The sequence below is a fragment of the Geotrypetes seraphini genome, chromosome 12, assembly GCF_902459505.1.
Source record: "Geotrypetes seraphini chromosome 12, aGeoSer1.1, whole genome shotgun sequence".
NCBI lineage: Eukaryota > Metazoa > Chordata > Amphibia > Gymnophiona > Dermophiidae > Geotrypetes > Geotrypetes seraphini.
Window position 1 is genome coordinate 650,842 of NC_047095.1, and position 14,596 is coordinate 665,437.

General features: G+C 44.0%; 1 protein-coding gene across 2 annotated transcripts in view; it reads right to left on the reverse strand.

The window, feature by feature from the left end:
• Positions 1–14,596, reverse strand: part of QSOX1 (quiescin sulfhydryl oxidase 1) — a 181,438-nt gene that overhangs the window by 61,787 nt on the left and 105,055 nt on the right. The gene's annotated exons all lie outside the window — the stretch shown is intronic.

Below are 14,596 nucleotides of genomic sequence, written 5' to 3' on the forward strand. Positions count from 1 at the left end.
GGAACAACCCTTGCTGAGCCGTTTCTTCAAAGCTGAAAAATCTACCATCTTTCCTGCTCAGCCCTTCTTCGGCTCCAGCCACCGCAAGGGAAGGAGTTGGCCGTCGTGGGAGACCAACTCCGCCCCCAACAGCCCTTGCTGAGCCGTTCTTCAAACCTGTAAAACTGCTATCTTTCCTGCTCAGCCCTTCTTCGGCTCCAGCCACCGCAAGGGAAAGAATTGGCCGACGTAGGCCAACTCAGTCCGCTGCCTCCACTCTGCCTGCCTGGCTTAAGTCTCCCATGTTCAAATTCCATCGTGATCTGTACAGTTTACTTGATTGCATTATAAAGGCTCTTACCCAATTAGCCATCGCTAAGCCCCTCCGCTGGAATTTGTCCAGTTACTAGTCTCTGCCCATTGCTAAGGCCCTTTTCTGACCAAAAAAAACAAAAAACCATGAAGCCACCCCTTTGGGTCCTTATACTCCTGCTCTGCTCATCTCTCAACACCTCCCTCTGCCTGAACCCTCCCTCTCCCAACCTGCTCGACTCCTCAAATAGTCACAATTCTGGCCCTGGCACCAGAATCCCCACCCTGACGCGCCCTAGGAATCACCCCACCAGAAAAAAACCCCGCAAAGTCAATCCCACCTCTCTAAAGCCTGTCCCCCATGCTAACCTCCCCTGCCATGCCTCTAACTCTCTCACCCCTGTCCCGACCCTTTACTGCAACGCCAGATCTGCATGCAATAAAATTCAAATTCTGAAGGACCTCCTTGAGGACCTCGATCCTGGATTCCTGTGCATCACAGAATCATGGATCTCAAAAGACGACCTCTTCACACAAAACGAACTCTGCACCCATGGCTACCAAGGCCTCTTTTCACCCAGAATCAACCGCAAAGGAGGTGGCCTGGCACTCCTCTACAAATCCTTCTTTGATGTCCAGCTCCTCGAGAGAGGCACCCACGCTTCATTAGAATATATGCTAGCCTCAATCAATGATGAGCTCCGTCCTCACCCACTGGGCATCTTGTTACTATACCGTCCACCTATCCCTTGGTCCAATTCCTCTAACCTTGTCTTTGAGACCATAACTAATGCCTTTCTCAAATTCCAAAGATTACTAATCATCGGAGACGTTAATCTCCACCTTGTCGACTCCACCAGCAAGGACACGATAGAATTCAATGACTTCCTCATCTCCCTAGGTTTCTCCCCCCCCACATCCGCTCCTACCCATGAAAAAGGGCACACCCTAGACCTCATCCAGTTCCTCGACCTCACCGCTTATAAAACGTCTGCCGAAGACACCCGTTGGGAACACATCCCGTGGTCAGACCATCTCCTAGGGGCCTTCTGCCTCCCCATCTTCATGTCTCATCTCGGATCCCCACCCCGATCCCCCAATTCTATTACCTTCCGGAAAAAAATTTTGAGCGATCTGTTCTGGACCAAATTCCTCAACCTCCTCCCCTCCATTCCCAAGCTTGCAGACTCTGAAAACAATTGGCACAACTGGATCGCCCCCCAAACCACTAAATCCATCACCTATCCCCATAAAGCCCCTTGGTACCTTCCACTCCATAGAGACCTGAAACAAAAATGTCGAGCCTTAGAGCGAAAATGGAAAAAATCCAAATCCTCATTTGACAGACAGGCCTGGAGAATCAATATCAAACTCTACAACTCAATATTAAAAAAAGCAAGGAAGAACTTCTATGGAGACAAGATCTCCAAATCCAAAAACCAGAATGGCACATTGTTCAACATTTGGCGCTCCCTAACCACTAAAAATGACTCCACCCTTCTTCCCTCATCTCCTTCAGCCGAGGTCCTAGCAAAATTCTTCAATGATAAGATCTCTACCTTAAGGCGCTCCTTCCCGCCCGCAATCTCCTACAATTCTCTGGTGCCCCCCGAACCCAACCCCACCCTAGCTGCTCTCAACCCCATCCCTGCCGACAGATCCTGGACTGTCTTCGAGCTCATATCTGATTCTCAGACCCTTAAACTCTGCCTCAAGTTAAAATCATGCAACTGCATCCTGGACCCATTTCCCTCCTACCTATTTGAGAAAATCCCTGCACAGGCCATCACATCTCTTACCAAACTCATAAATTCTGCCCTATTATCAGGCCTATTCTCCACTGAAATGGGACACATCGCATTGACCCCTTTACTGAAAAAAGCTGACCTAGACCCCTCCATACCATCCAACTACCGTCCAATAGCAAATATCCCTCTCCTCACCAAACTGCTCGAGTCTATCATATCTACCCAGCTCTCTTCCTACTTAGAAAGATTCTCCATCCTCTTACCTTACCAATATGGCTTCAGACCCAACTTCTGCACTGAATCCCTATTGGCCTCTCTAATCTCTAAGGTTCAGCAACTGCATTCTCGTAACAAGTTTGCTGTCCTTCTACAATTCGACCTCTCCGCAGCTTTTGACGTTGTCCACCACGACATTCTAATTTTCCAACTCTCCGAGATAGGCATTAGCTCCATAGTTCTTGATTGGTTCTCCAAATTCTTGCGCTCCCGCTCTTACATGGTTAACATGAGCGGCACCTCATCCTCCCCCTGGACCCCGACTTGTGGTGTCCCACAAGGCTCACCCCTCTCCCCAATCCTCTTTAACATTTACATGTCCTCCCTGAAACTACTCCAACTATCCCCCCTTGAAACTCTTTACACTTACGCTGATGACATCCTCGTCCTCCTTGAGACCGACTCGAACCTCACTAACCTCTCCACGAACATATCCTCATGCATAAAGAACCTCCAATCCTGGGCATTCACAATGCATATGAAACTAAACGAGTCCAAAACAAAACTCCTTTGGCTCGGCCCAAAATTAGACCTTCTACCTTCCTCCATCCCATTGTCCTCCGGCCCCCCATTACAGCTCGAGTTCTCAAGCAAAGTTCTGGGTGTCACCTTAGACTCTTCTCTAACCTTCAACGAACATCTCCAATCCCTGGTGAAGAAATGCTTCTTCAGCCTTCACATGCTAAGGAAAGTCAGACCCTATTTTCACCAAAAACACTTCGCAGTCCTAGTACAATCCATCATCCTCTCCAGATTGGATTATTGCAATTCTATCTACCTCAGCCTAACCAAGAAAAGCCTCCACATACTTCAGCGGATTCAGAACGCCGCAGCTAAGCTTGTTTTCGCGAAAAGCAAATTTGATCACATCTCACCACTCCTGTCTAAGCTCCATTGGCTCCCAGTAATCCCCAGGATCCACTTCAAATGTGCGTGTCTGGCCTACAAGATCCTACATGGCATCCTTCCTGCCGTTATCCCTCTATCCTGGAACTCCCCAACCCCTACTTCCTCCAGATCCTCCCAAATTTTTAAACTATCCTTCCCTTCCATAAAAGGTATTTCCCATGTAGGCAAACTTGGGTCATCCCTCCCCTTTAGAATCACTGAGATCTGGAATAACCTCACCTCCCCTCTCCAAACCTCAAGCTCCCTCCAACTCTTCCGCAAACACCTAAAAACCTGGCTATTCTCAAAACTGTAACACTTCCCCCCTCTTAGGCCTCTCACCTTCCCCCTTTACACCTAACTCTTTAATCTCTCCACTGTAGTTCCTCTCTCATCTTTCTTCCTGTAAACCATGCCGAGCTCCGCATTCGTGGAGATGGTGCGGTATATAAACCCAAGGTTTAGTTTAGTTTAGTTTAGGACAGATCTTTTTTCTTCTTTGTTCCAGGAGCCTTTATTGATGCTTGACATCAAGGGAGATCAATACCTTCTTGATGTCAATGCATCCCCAATCTCTAATTCATATTCTGGGCTCTTCAGGACTAATGCTGACAAGTTCTGACCAGACACAGAAGCACCGAAGATCATTTCATGCTGCTTTTTTTCAGCTCTAAATCATACTGGTACTGAGAGAATTCATAACTGGGCCCAAGATACTTCAAAGACCAGTTGTAAGCAGGGCCGGCTTAACCCATGGACCAGGTGAGGCTCTAGCTCAGGATGCCAGCAATAAAGTGTGCAAAATGCCTGAGCCTGATGTCACTGGCTCATAGGTTAAGCTGAATCTAGGCAAAGAGGGAGCGGTGTACAGGCAGGGAACAGGAATCGGTTTTCAGTTTTCTTCTTCCCTCCACTAATGCGCCGGTATGCCTACTGTTTCAGACCCTCCCCCCTCATAGCAGCTGGCCTCTGATACCAACATCCCTCCCCTCACTTAGGCTATTTAGACCCTCCCCCTCAAGGGAGGTGGCCTCTGATAGTACATAGAACATATTGGAACTGCCTCCTGTTAGCCCCCCTCCCAGAAGACACACTGGATGGGCACCCAATCCCAGTGTGCCTTGCAGGGAGGAATGGGATGCAGTGAGGCAGGGCAGGTAGGAAGTGGGGGCATGGCAGGGGTGCAAAAGTTGGTCCAGGGTGCTACAATGTCTTAAGCCAACTATGGTTGTAAGTATCCACAATAGAAATGGTCTTGCCATACTGCCCATATTTTCTAAAGCTGATGGGAGCCTTCTGATGACTAGATGCAAAGAATCAGCAAAAAATATATATACATTTTGCTAAAAAAAAGATTGCTGCTATGAAATCAATGAATTCAATTTTGAAATTTGAAGCCTAGTCAGATCACCAAGCACCTGAAAAGGAAGTAACGGAAGGCAACTGTGAAATAATGAAGCTTAATAAAGGCCAAAACCCCTAACAAAAACAGAGAGGTTCATGTGCAACAAACAATATTTCAGAGATTCATGTGCAACAAATACTATTTCACGTAAAAATTTAAAAAAATCTCTTAAGAAGAGCAGGTCCATCTTACCAGCTCTGAAAAAAATTGAAGGTTAAGGAGGTTTCACACAGTGATACTCCTATAGGTACACGCCACAGCTCTTTTAAGTGGTAATAAGCCAATAATAAGTGGTAATAAGAGGCAGAGTCAGACACATACATTGTGGAGCTTCTTAAAGGCTTCTAGAAAGTTTTCTAGGCTGGAGAAGATTATCTGCACAAGCTCCATTGGATGACGCCATTCACCAGCAAGAACTTATTATCCTGTTTGTCCTTGGAGAAGAGTTTGTACCTGTTCTTAACTAATGAGTACCTTTACTAAAGCCGACAGCAGAGGTCAGTGCAGTAAATATTTCAACACCCATAGGAATTGATTGGGTTTCAGAGCATTTACCACTTTGTGAAAAAAAAAAAAAAGGGAGGGGGGAGGGTGTAAATTTGTAGAGATAAAGAATTTTGAAACAATTACAAAAATATTTATCTGCCTTGTCTCTGCTGTTACCTCATTAATGGCCTGTTCCCAATCTAATAGATGTTTAGGCTTTCTTGTTAGAGGATAGTTTAACACTGCATACAGTTTAGAGGTCACACCTTTATTCCCTAGAGAATGACATAGGGATAAATTTGTTCCCATCCTTTCTATCCCATAACCATAAGTTCTATCCCTGTCCTATCCCTGCAAGTTCTGTCCTCATCTGCACAAGCCTCAAACACTTTATGTGTTCAAGGTTTGTGCAGATGAGGACAGAGCTTGAAGGGATGGGGAAGAGACAGGGACAGAGCTTGCTGGGATGGGGATGGAGATAGATCCCACAGAGATGGGCACAAATTTGTCCCTGTGTCATTCTCCATTCCCATACATACCCTTAAAGAGTTACTCAAAAGGAGACCTTGCCTTAAGCAGAACACTTTTTCACCTCTTTGAATGTGGTATGCTTTGTTTTCATTCAATAAGGTAGAAGTGTCACAGAACTTATGTGAATTCAACTAGTCTACTCAGATTTATTAAATGACAATGTCTTGAGCCTGCTAGTTTCAAATTTTGGTGAACCTGCACTGTTATTCCCAAGATAAATTCTGTCTCCATTATGTTTAATATAAATATCTCAAGATACATAAAGCTAATTTGACAATCGCTAAATAGTATATAATATCTTTTATTACTGTAAGTTCAAAAATTAATTATATCACTATAACATCACATCAATTCATACATAAGTCAGACAGATGGAGCCCTAACAGTTCATTCAACCCTATTAAAATCTCATATTAAAGTGCTTTGAAATGTTCACCCATATGTCCATGAGTTAGCAGCAGCAGTAGAACAAATTTTCAATTGATGTATCTAATTGGAAATGTCTTCTCTTGACTCAGTGCTTCTTTTCATAATATCACGAAGATTTAGATGTCATGAACAGTAATCACGTTTGGCACGTTTCCGTGTTTCGCCACAAAGATGTCCTCAGGAGCTTCACTGGCTACAGCTCCGCTCCTGTTTATTCATTATACCAGAATGTTTACAGGCAGCTACCAGCAGCTGAGATCTCCAAACCAGGATCCCGCAGCAGAACCCCAGAACAGTTCATTTCCGTTCTGGGGTTCTGCTGCGGGATCCTAGTTTGGAGATCTCAGCTGCTGGTAGCTGCCTGTAAACATGCTGGTATAATGAACAGGAGTGGAGCTGTAGCCAGTGAAGTTCCTGAGGACACCTTTTGTGGCGAAACACGGAAACGTGCCGAGCGTGATTACTGTTCATGACATCTAAATCTTCATGATATTATGAAAAGAAGCACTGAGTCAAGTGAAGACATTTCCAATTAGATACATCAATTGAAAATTTGTTCTACTGCTGCTGCTAACTCATGGACATATGGGTGAACATTTCAAAGCACTTTAATATGAGATTTTAATAGGGTTGAATGAACTGGTAGGGCTCCATCTGTCTGACTTATGTATTAATTGATGTGATGTTATAGTGATGTAATATTATTTAGTGATTGTCAAATTAGCTTTCTGTATCTTGAGATATTTATATATATATATTTTAAGGCTATTTATATGTATTGATAAATCCTGATAGATAATAGACATTATATTTAATAGATATGTGACTATAATATAGTTTCTTCTCCAGCAAAAAGGAGCATATACATTCCCAAAAGCTACAGTATGCTAAGTCTAGCCTGTTATTGAGATGGACTAGGGGGAAGCCACTTCTTGGCCTGGGATTGATAGCATGGAATGTTGCTACTATTTGGATTTTTGCCAGGTGCTTGTGACCTGGATTGGCCAATGTTGGAAACAGAATACCGGACTAGATGAACCATTGGTCTGACCCAGTATGGATATTCTTATGTTCTTAGTATCAGGATTGATAATATTTCTTTGTACTGTGCCTTTATTATAATCCAAATTTATTGGGATAAAAGGTATACAGTATAATTCATATATTCTTGTTTGTTTCGAACCCACTACTTAGGATCTAGCTTTTACCAATCAAGAACCAACTTTACTTGAGCTGCTTGAAAATATAATTTGAGGTTAGGTACCCCCAATGCATCACAGTTTCTTGTATTAATGTAATGTGTAGAAAAACAAAGGAAAAATATATAATATCTTTTTTTTCAGACTAACAATGTAGTTTAAGATTAGCTTTCAAAGGTAATGTATTAATGTCAAAATCTCTTTGGCTATTTTTAGAGCTTTATGCTTACAAATCTACAGAAGTTCAAGACTGTTGTATGGATAGCTTTCTAAGTTCTTTCTTGGGATCTTGCCAGGTACTTATGACCTAGGTTAGCCACTGATAGAGACAGAATACTGTACTGGGCTTGATGGATCTTTGGTCTGTCCCAGTATGGCAACTCTTATGTTCTTATGCTATTGGCTGTGTTTACACTGCTCTGTCTCTATATGATGAGTCCACAATTCCCCAAATCTAGATGTGTAGTTAGAGACCAGAAAGCAAAGTTGCTCACCTGTAACAAATGTTCTCTGTAGACAACAGGGGAATGCAGTCACACTTGTTGGTGAAGTCCACTGATAAAGCCTATGTACCAGTGTTCTACCCTAGCTAAGTAAGCTTTACGCTTACTGGGCATGTGCGGGAGTGAGTACTCTTGAAATGCCAGTTTTGTCCCTAGAAAGGATTGAAAGATAGGGGATGGCAGGCAGGCAAGTGTGGCTGCATGCCCCTGCTGTCTACAGAGAACATCTGTTACAGGTGAGCAACTTTGCTTTCTCTGGAGACAAGCAAGGGATATCCAGGCACACTTGTTGGTGAGTCCCAAGCTTGAAAAAAGTATCTGGGTGGTGAAGAACCATTTACACTGCAAAAAGGTTTCTTAAAACTGATTGACCAAATCGAACATCCTGTGAAAAACTTGTTCAAACAATAATGCTTCGTAAAAGTGTGTACAGAGGACCACGTTGCTGCCTTGCAAATGTCCTGAATAGGAATAGATCTTAAGCTTTTTATAGAAGTAGTTGTAAGCCCAAACTTTATGAGCTCCAATTTTCCCAGGTGTTTGAGTATCTGCCTTTGTACAGCAAAAGTTTATGCACTGTGCTATCCAAGAAGAAAGAGTTCTTTTTGATACTGGTTTTCCCTGGGTAGCTGGATTATAAGAAATGAAAAGCTGGTTAGATTGTCACAAGGAAGCCGTTGCTCTGATATAAAAAAGCAATGCTCGTCTGAAGTCTTATATATGCAGATGTTGCTCTGCTGAAGAGAAATGCGGAGGAGGGGAAAACGTTGGTAAGGTTATAATTTGGTTGAGATGAAAATCTGTTGCAACCTTCGGAAGAAATTTTGGATGATTTCTGAGTTGTACTTTTAGGAAAAAATTGAAGATAAGGATAATATGTAACTAATGCTTGTAGTTCACTGACTCTTCTGGCGGAAGTTAGAGCTGTGAGAAAAACTGTTTTCCAAGTAAGAAAAGAAAGTGAAGAAGATCCCAGAGGTTCAAATGGGTCGTGCAACAAGACATCCAACACCAAATTCAGGTCCCACGTTGGAGGTGGATCATGGATGGGAGGTTTGAGATTGTGAAGACCTTGGAGAAATCTAGAGATTTTGTTATAAGCATTTGCATCAAGTTTGAATAAACATCGAAACATAGATAAGGGGATGATGTGAAAGAGATTTACCATCCACAGGAATATGAAAAGCTGAGATCGCTGCCAAATGGTATCGAATTAAGTTAGATTTAAGACCAGACTCCGACAAATGCAGAAGATACAACAAAATGTATTCCGTTGGATAGTTGAGAGGATTGTGATGGTGATTTTGAGACCAGATGGAAAACCATCTCCATTTAGAATGATATGATTTCTTGGTAGAAGGATGTCTAGTTGCTAGAAGAACAGTTTTCACTTGCTGCATAAGTGGGAAATTTTCTAGGACTGAGCTTTCAATTTCCAAGCTGTCAAGCTGAGACTGCAAAGGTTGGGGTGAAGTAACTGGCCCTGCTGTTGAGATAGCAGAGACGGATGGTCTCCGAGAGAAATTGGGGGAGCATCCAGAAGGTCCAGGAGGAGTGGATACCAAATTTGACTGGGCCAACGAGGTGCAATGAGAATAATGTGAGCCTTGTCCATAGCGACTTCCTGAAGCAGCTTGGATATTTGAGGAAACAGAGGAAAAGGGTAAAGAAGGTTGAGGCCCCAATGTATGGAGAAAGCATCCCTTGCTATTGCTCGAGAAGTTGGGTGAAGAGAGCAAAAGGCTGTGCAGATGGCATTGTCTTGTGAAGCAAAGAGATCTACTGTTGGAGTTCTCCAAAGAAGGAATATCTGATGTAGAATGGCAGGGTCGAGGGTCCACTTGTGTGGGTCGAGTTTCCTGCTGAAGGAGTCTGCAAGGATGCTATGTTCTCCCGGAATGTAGACTGCTTGCAGATGGACCCCTATAGTGAGAGCATAAGTCCATAGACGAAAAGCTTATCTGCAGAGAGGGAGAGATCCTGAACCTCCCTACTTGTTCACATAGAACATTGTGACTTGATTGTCCATTTGAATCAGAACTTGTTTGTTGGGAAGTCAATGATGTAAGGCCCAAAGAGCATAGTATACTGCATGGAGCTCCAGGTGGTTGATTTGCAGTTTTTGTTCACTCACCGACCAGTGCCCTTGAGTGCACCACTGGTCGAGATGTGCTGCTACCACAGCCAGGCACTTCATGAAAACTCTTGGTGCTGAAGAAAGGCCGAAAGGTAGCACCTTGTACAGGAAATACTGAGTCAGGAATTTGAATCGTAGGAAGTGCGAGTGAGAAGGATGAATGGGAATGTGGGTATAGGCATTTTTTGAGGTCTAGGGCAGCTAACCAATCGTATTGTTTCAAAAGAAGTAGGCTAGTTGGTAGAGATATCCTCTGGAATTTTTCTCTTTTGAGGCAGGCATTTAGAGGTCTGGGGTTTGGAATGGGTAGTAGACCTTGAGTCTTTTGGGGAATGAGGAAGAAACGGGAGTAAAATCCCTGATTTTGTTGTCTTGGAGGTACCTCCTCGATGGAATTGTTGTTTAGTAGAAGAATAACTTCTGCCGCAAGTTGCGGAATATGCTGATGAGGAACCACAGAAGGTGGAGGAGGTTGAGAGGGAGTTAACTTGGGAAGGAAATTGAGAAAGTAACCATGTGCCACAATGGAGAGAACCCATTGATCCTTCGTGATAGTCTGCCAGGCTGAAAGGAAATGAATTTTCTGCCCCCACCCCCACCTCACCCCCACTGGTAAATGGTCAAAAAACAGGCAAAGGCTTTATAGCCGGAAGCTGAGGAACAGATGACTGCTTTCTGTCTCTTGGATGTTGTTTAGGTAGGAAGGATTCAGATGATTTGTCCTTCGTGGAATAGGACGGTTATATGGAGTAAATCTACGTCGAGGGTAATATTGCTGAAAAAACTGTTGATGATAAGGCCGTCGGTAAGTGAAAGAAGACGTGGGTCATCGAAATTGGTGAGACTGCTCAGAAGAATGTGCTGAGAGTTCCCCACTAGTAGAAGAATCTTCTTTCAGCTGGGAAACCGTTACTTTGACCTTTTCACCGAATAGACCAGTGATCTCAAACTCAAACCCTTTGTGGGGCCACATTTTGGATTTGTAGGTACTTGGAGGGCCGCAGAAAAAATAGTTAATGCCTTATTAAAGAAATGACAATTTTGCATGAGGTAAAACTCTTTATAGTTTATAAAACTTTCCTTTAACAGTTAAAAGGAAAGATATATAAACTATAAAGAGTTTTACCTTATGCAAAATTGTCATTTCTTTAATAAGACATTAACTATTTTTTCTGCGGCCCTCCAAATACTCTATTTTTTCTGCAGCCCTCACATTTAAAGTTTAATATCTTTTCTTTCTCAAAACTGACACATTTCAATCACTATATTGAAAATAAAATCATTTTCCCTACCTTTGTTGTCTGGTGACTTTATTTTTCTGTGCTTTCAACTATGTTTACAGGGCCTTCTTGTCCTTTGACTGTTTTTCTCTCCGTCTTCAGTTTCTGCCTTGCATCCATCTTTGGCATTAACTTAATGTTCAATTTTTCTGCTTTCTTTTCAAAATCTACGTTTCCATGTCTTACCTTCCCTTCCTATCTCTCTCTTCTTCCGTCCTATTTCAATAGTCTGGCATCTCTTTCCTTCCTTTCTCTCCTTCCCTCCTTCCTTCCTTTCCCCTGGTCTGGCATCTGTCTCCTTCCCTTCCACCATGCCCTGGCATCTCTCCCCCCCCCTCCATGTTCTGATATCTCCTTTCCTTCCCTCCCTCCCATGAACTTGGCTTCTCTTGTTCCTCTCCTTTCCCTTGTCTTCCTTCCCTCTCTTTCCCCAATTGGGTGCAGCAGCAACAGAAGCAGCATTTCCCTTCCCCCTTTCCTGTGCAGCAGAAGCATTTCTCTTCCCCTTTCCCTTCCTCTCCCTTTCCCTGTACAGCAGCAGCAGCAGCATTTCTCTAAGGTCCCCCTTTCCTATGCAGAAGAAGCATTTCTCTTTCCCCTCCCCTTCCGTTCTCTTCCTTGTGGAGCAGCAGCATGTCTGGCCGGCTCAGTTGATTGTTCCGTTCAAAACCGCGGGTGGCGGCTCCTTGCAAAATACGCGCCTGAAGCCTCTCTGACGTTGTGACGTCAGAGAGGCTTCCGATGCAGGAGTGGATAGCGCGAGGAGCTGCCAACCCGCGGCTTTGAACGGAACGATCGACTGAGCCGGCCAGACACGCAGCTGCTCCAAAAGGAAGGGAAGGGGGAAGAGAAATGCTGTTTTAATCGTATCCAGACTGCGGGCCGCAAAATAGCACCTGGAGAGCCGCATGCGGCCCGTGGACCGCGTGTTTGAGACCGCTGGAATAGACTATCACCCAAGCAGGGAGCATCTGCTAATCTTTCATGCAGGTCTTCCTAGAGATCAGACGCTCACAACCACGCTGAGTGTCTGGATGCTATAGCAACTGCTGCAGTTCTAGATTGCATATCATAAGCATCGTAATTAGCCTTGATGAGGTGATATGTAGATTCCTGCAGGGCAACTAGAAGATCTGGGAACTCTGCAGGGCAACTAGAAGATCTGGGAACTCTGCAGGGGTTGCAGAATCCAACTGCTGCAGAATCCAACTGCTGCAAAATAGAGTGTTGAAAATGTAAAATTTGCAGCTGATGGGCACTTATTTTCAAAGACAGCATAGAACCTTGATACACCTTGCGACCCATGGAATCAAGAAGGCAAAGGTCTTTACCCGGGAGTGCAGATAAAGGACCTCTTGATACTTTAGCTTTTTTGCTAGCTGACTCTGACACCATCGATTCATGAGACAGATGAGGAATGTCGTGACCAGGAACTTTATGAACTTTATATTTATTTTCTAAGCGTTTAGACGCTGTGGGCACTGAAAAAGGTTTTTGCCAATTTTCTAATTGAAGGTCCTGCAAACCTTGTTATACTGGTAAGGTAACAAACCTTTTCATTGGAGTCTTACAAGATTGTAGAATAGCTTGAAAATCCTTGCTACCTATAGGAATAGCCGCCTCATTCAGGCTGAGTAAGGAAGAAATTTTTTGTATAAACTTTGGATAGGCATACTCTTTGGAGAAGCTCAGCTGCTCCGGCTGAGGGTCAGACTCTGGTAAGATGCTGGGCTCTGAACAGGCAGGAGGAGAGTGAAGTTCCTGTCTGGGAGAAGTGCATGCCAGTGTACCAGGAGCCTATGACAGAAGAGATGAAGGTGGCACTGAAATGGAGAATAAAGGTTCCTCTGGGGTGACCTTTTGGATTAAATCTGAAGCAGGTTGAGCCGGCTGAACAGAAGGAAGCTGGTGAGAAGTCTGCAAAAAAGAAGCATTATCCTGTATAAACTTTTGACACAATGAGAAAAAACCAGATATAGCCTGAAAAGACTCAGTTCCCTGTGAAGGCATTTCTGTGTGCACAGCCGGCAGAGAAACTTTTTGGGGGAATAGACTCCAGTTCTAGTAAAATAGGAGAAGGCTCCCACTTTCTTTTTGCACCTTTAGAAGACTTTAGAGAAGTACCTGTATGCTTCGAAGTAGTAGGCTGTAGCACAGGAAAGGACCGCGAGGCTGAGGCTGAGCTGCGGGAGTCTTTGAATGCTTTGAAGTGGAAGCCAGTTTTGAAGAGGAGCTCTGTGATAAAGATGACTCCGATGGAGGAGAAGGTGTTAAATTTCTGTCCTGCATTAGGAGCTTCTTCTTCTGTCCTCCAGCTGATATTGCCGGTTTCTTGTTTTCTTGCAGCATCAGCATACGTTAGCTTCCCTCCCCTTGCAGTACTGAAACAGGGCTTTGGGGGGAGGGAGCTAGCGGCAGTGTTGGCAGCTGACTTGCTAGAGGAAAAGTTCTGGCGCCAATTAACTGCGAGCCGCTGTCCACTGGGGCTTTGATAAGGAAGTCAGAAAAAAAAGGCTTCGTGGTCCTAGCGCCCGCCCATTAAAACTGCGGCGCTAAAATTGAAAAGTTTTGACAGCTTAAAAAGAGCTGTGTCCAATGAAGCAGGCTCCTCAGTCAATTTTAGTTTGGGGGGGGGGTTTGACACTTGGTTAAAACTCACCTCCTATCTATTTTTCTCTCTATTATTAGTATTTCTTCTCTTTATATATTTTTATTTATTATTATTATTAAAATTTGTGAAGAAATTGAGGAGAGAATAGAGGAGAGCGGCAACCTGTCAGGAGCGGTTAGAAAAAAAACTGGCATTCCAAGAGGAGGGGCGGTAGGAGTACTGACTCCCACACATGCCCAGGGCACTCTCTAAAGTTAAAAAGGGACAGATTCCGTACAAATGTAAGGAAGTTCTTCTTCACCCAAAGAGTGGTAGAAATCTGGAACACTCTTCCGGAGGCTATTATAGGGGAAAGAACCCTCCAGGGATTCAAGTCAAGGTTAGACAAGTTCCTGCTGAATTAGAACGTACGCAGGTAAGGCTAGACTCAATTAGGGCACTGGTCTTTGACCTAGGGGCCGCCGTGTGAGCAGACTGCTGGGCATAATGGACCATTGGTCTGACCCAGCAGCAGCAATTCTTATGTTCTTATGTATTTAGCTAGGGGAGAGCACCGGCACATAGGCTTCGTCAACGGACTTCACCAACAAGTGTGCCTGCATATCCCCTGCTTATCTCCAGAGAAATAAAGTGGCTGAGCAATAAATATTGTCAGCCTTATCTGGGGAAATTCTCTTCATTTCTAATCCCCTAACAATCCTTTTCACATATCAGAATGTACACCAACAATCCCCCAGCAAACTGTATGAAGGTAGCAGACCCTATGTTGCTAGAATGAAGCCCTTAGATTCTGTTGGTTTCTCCTATTTTCA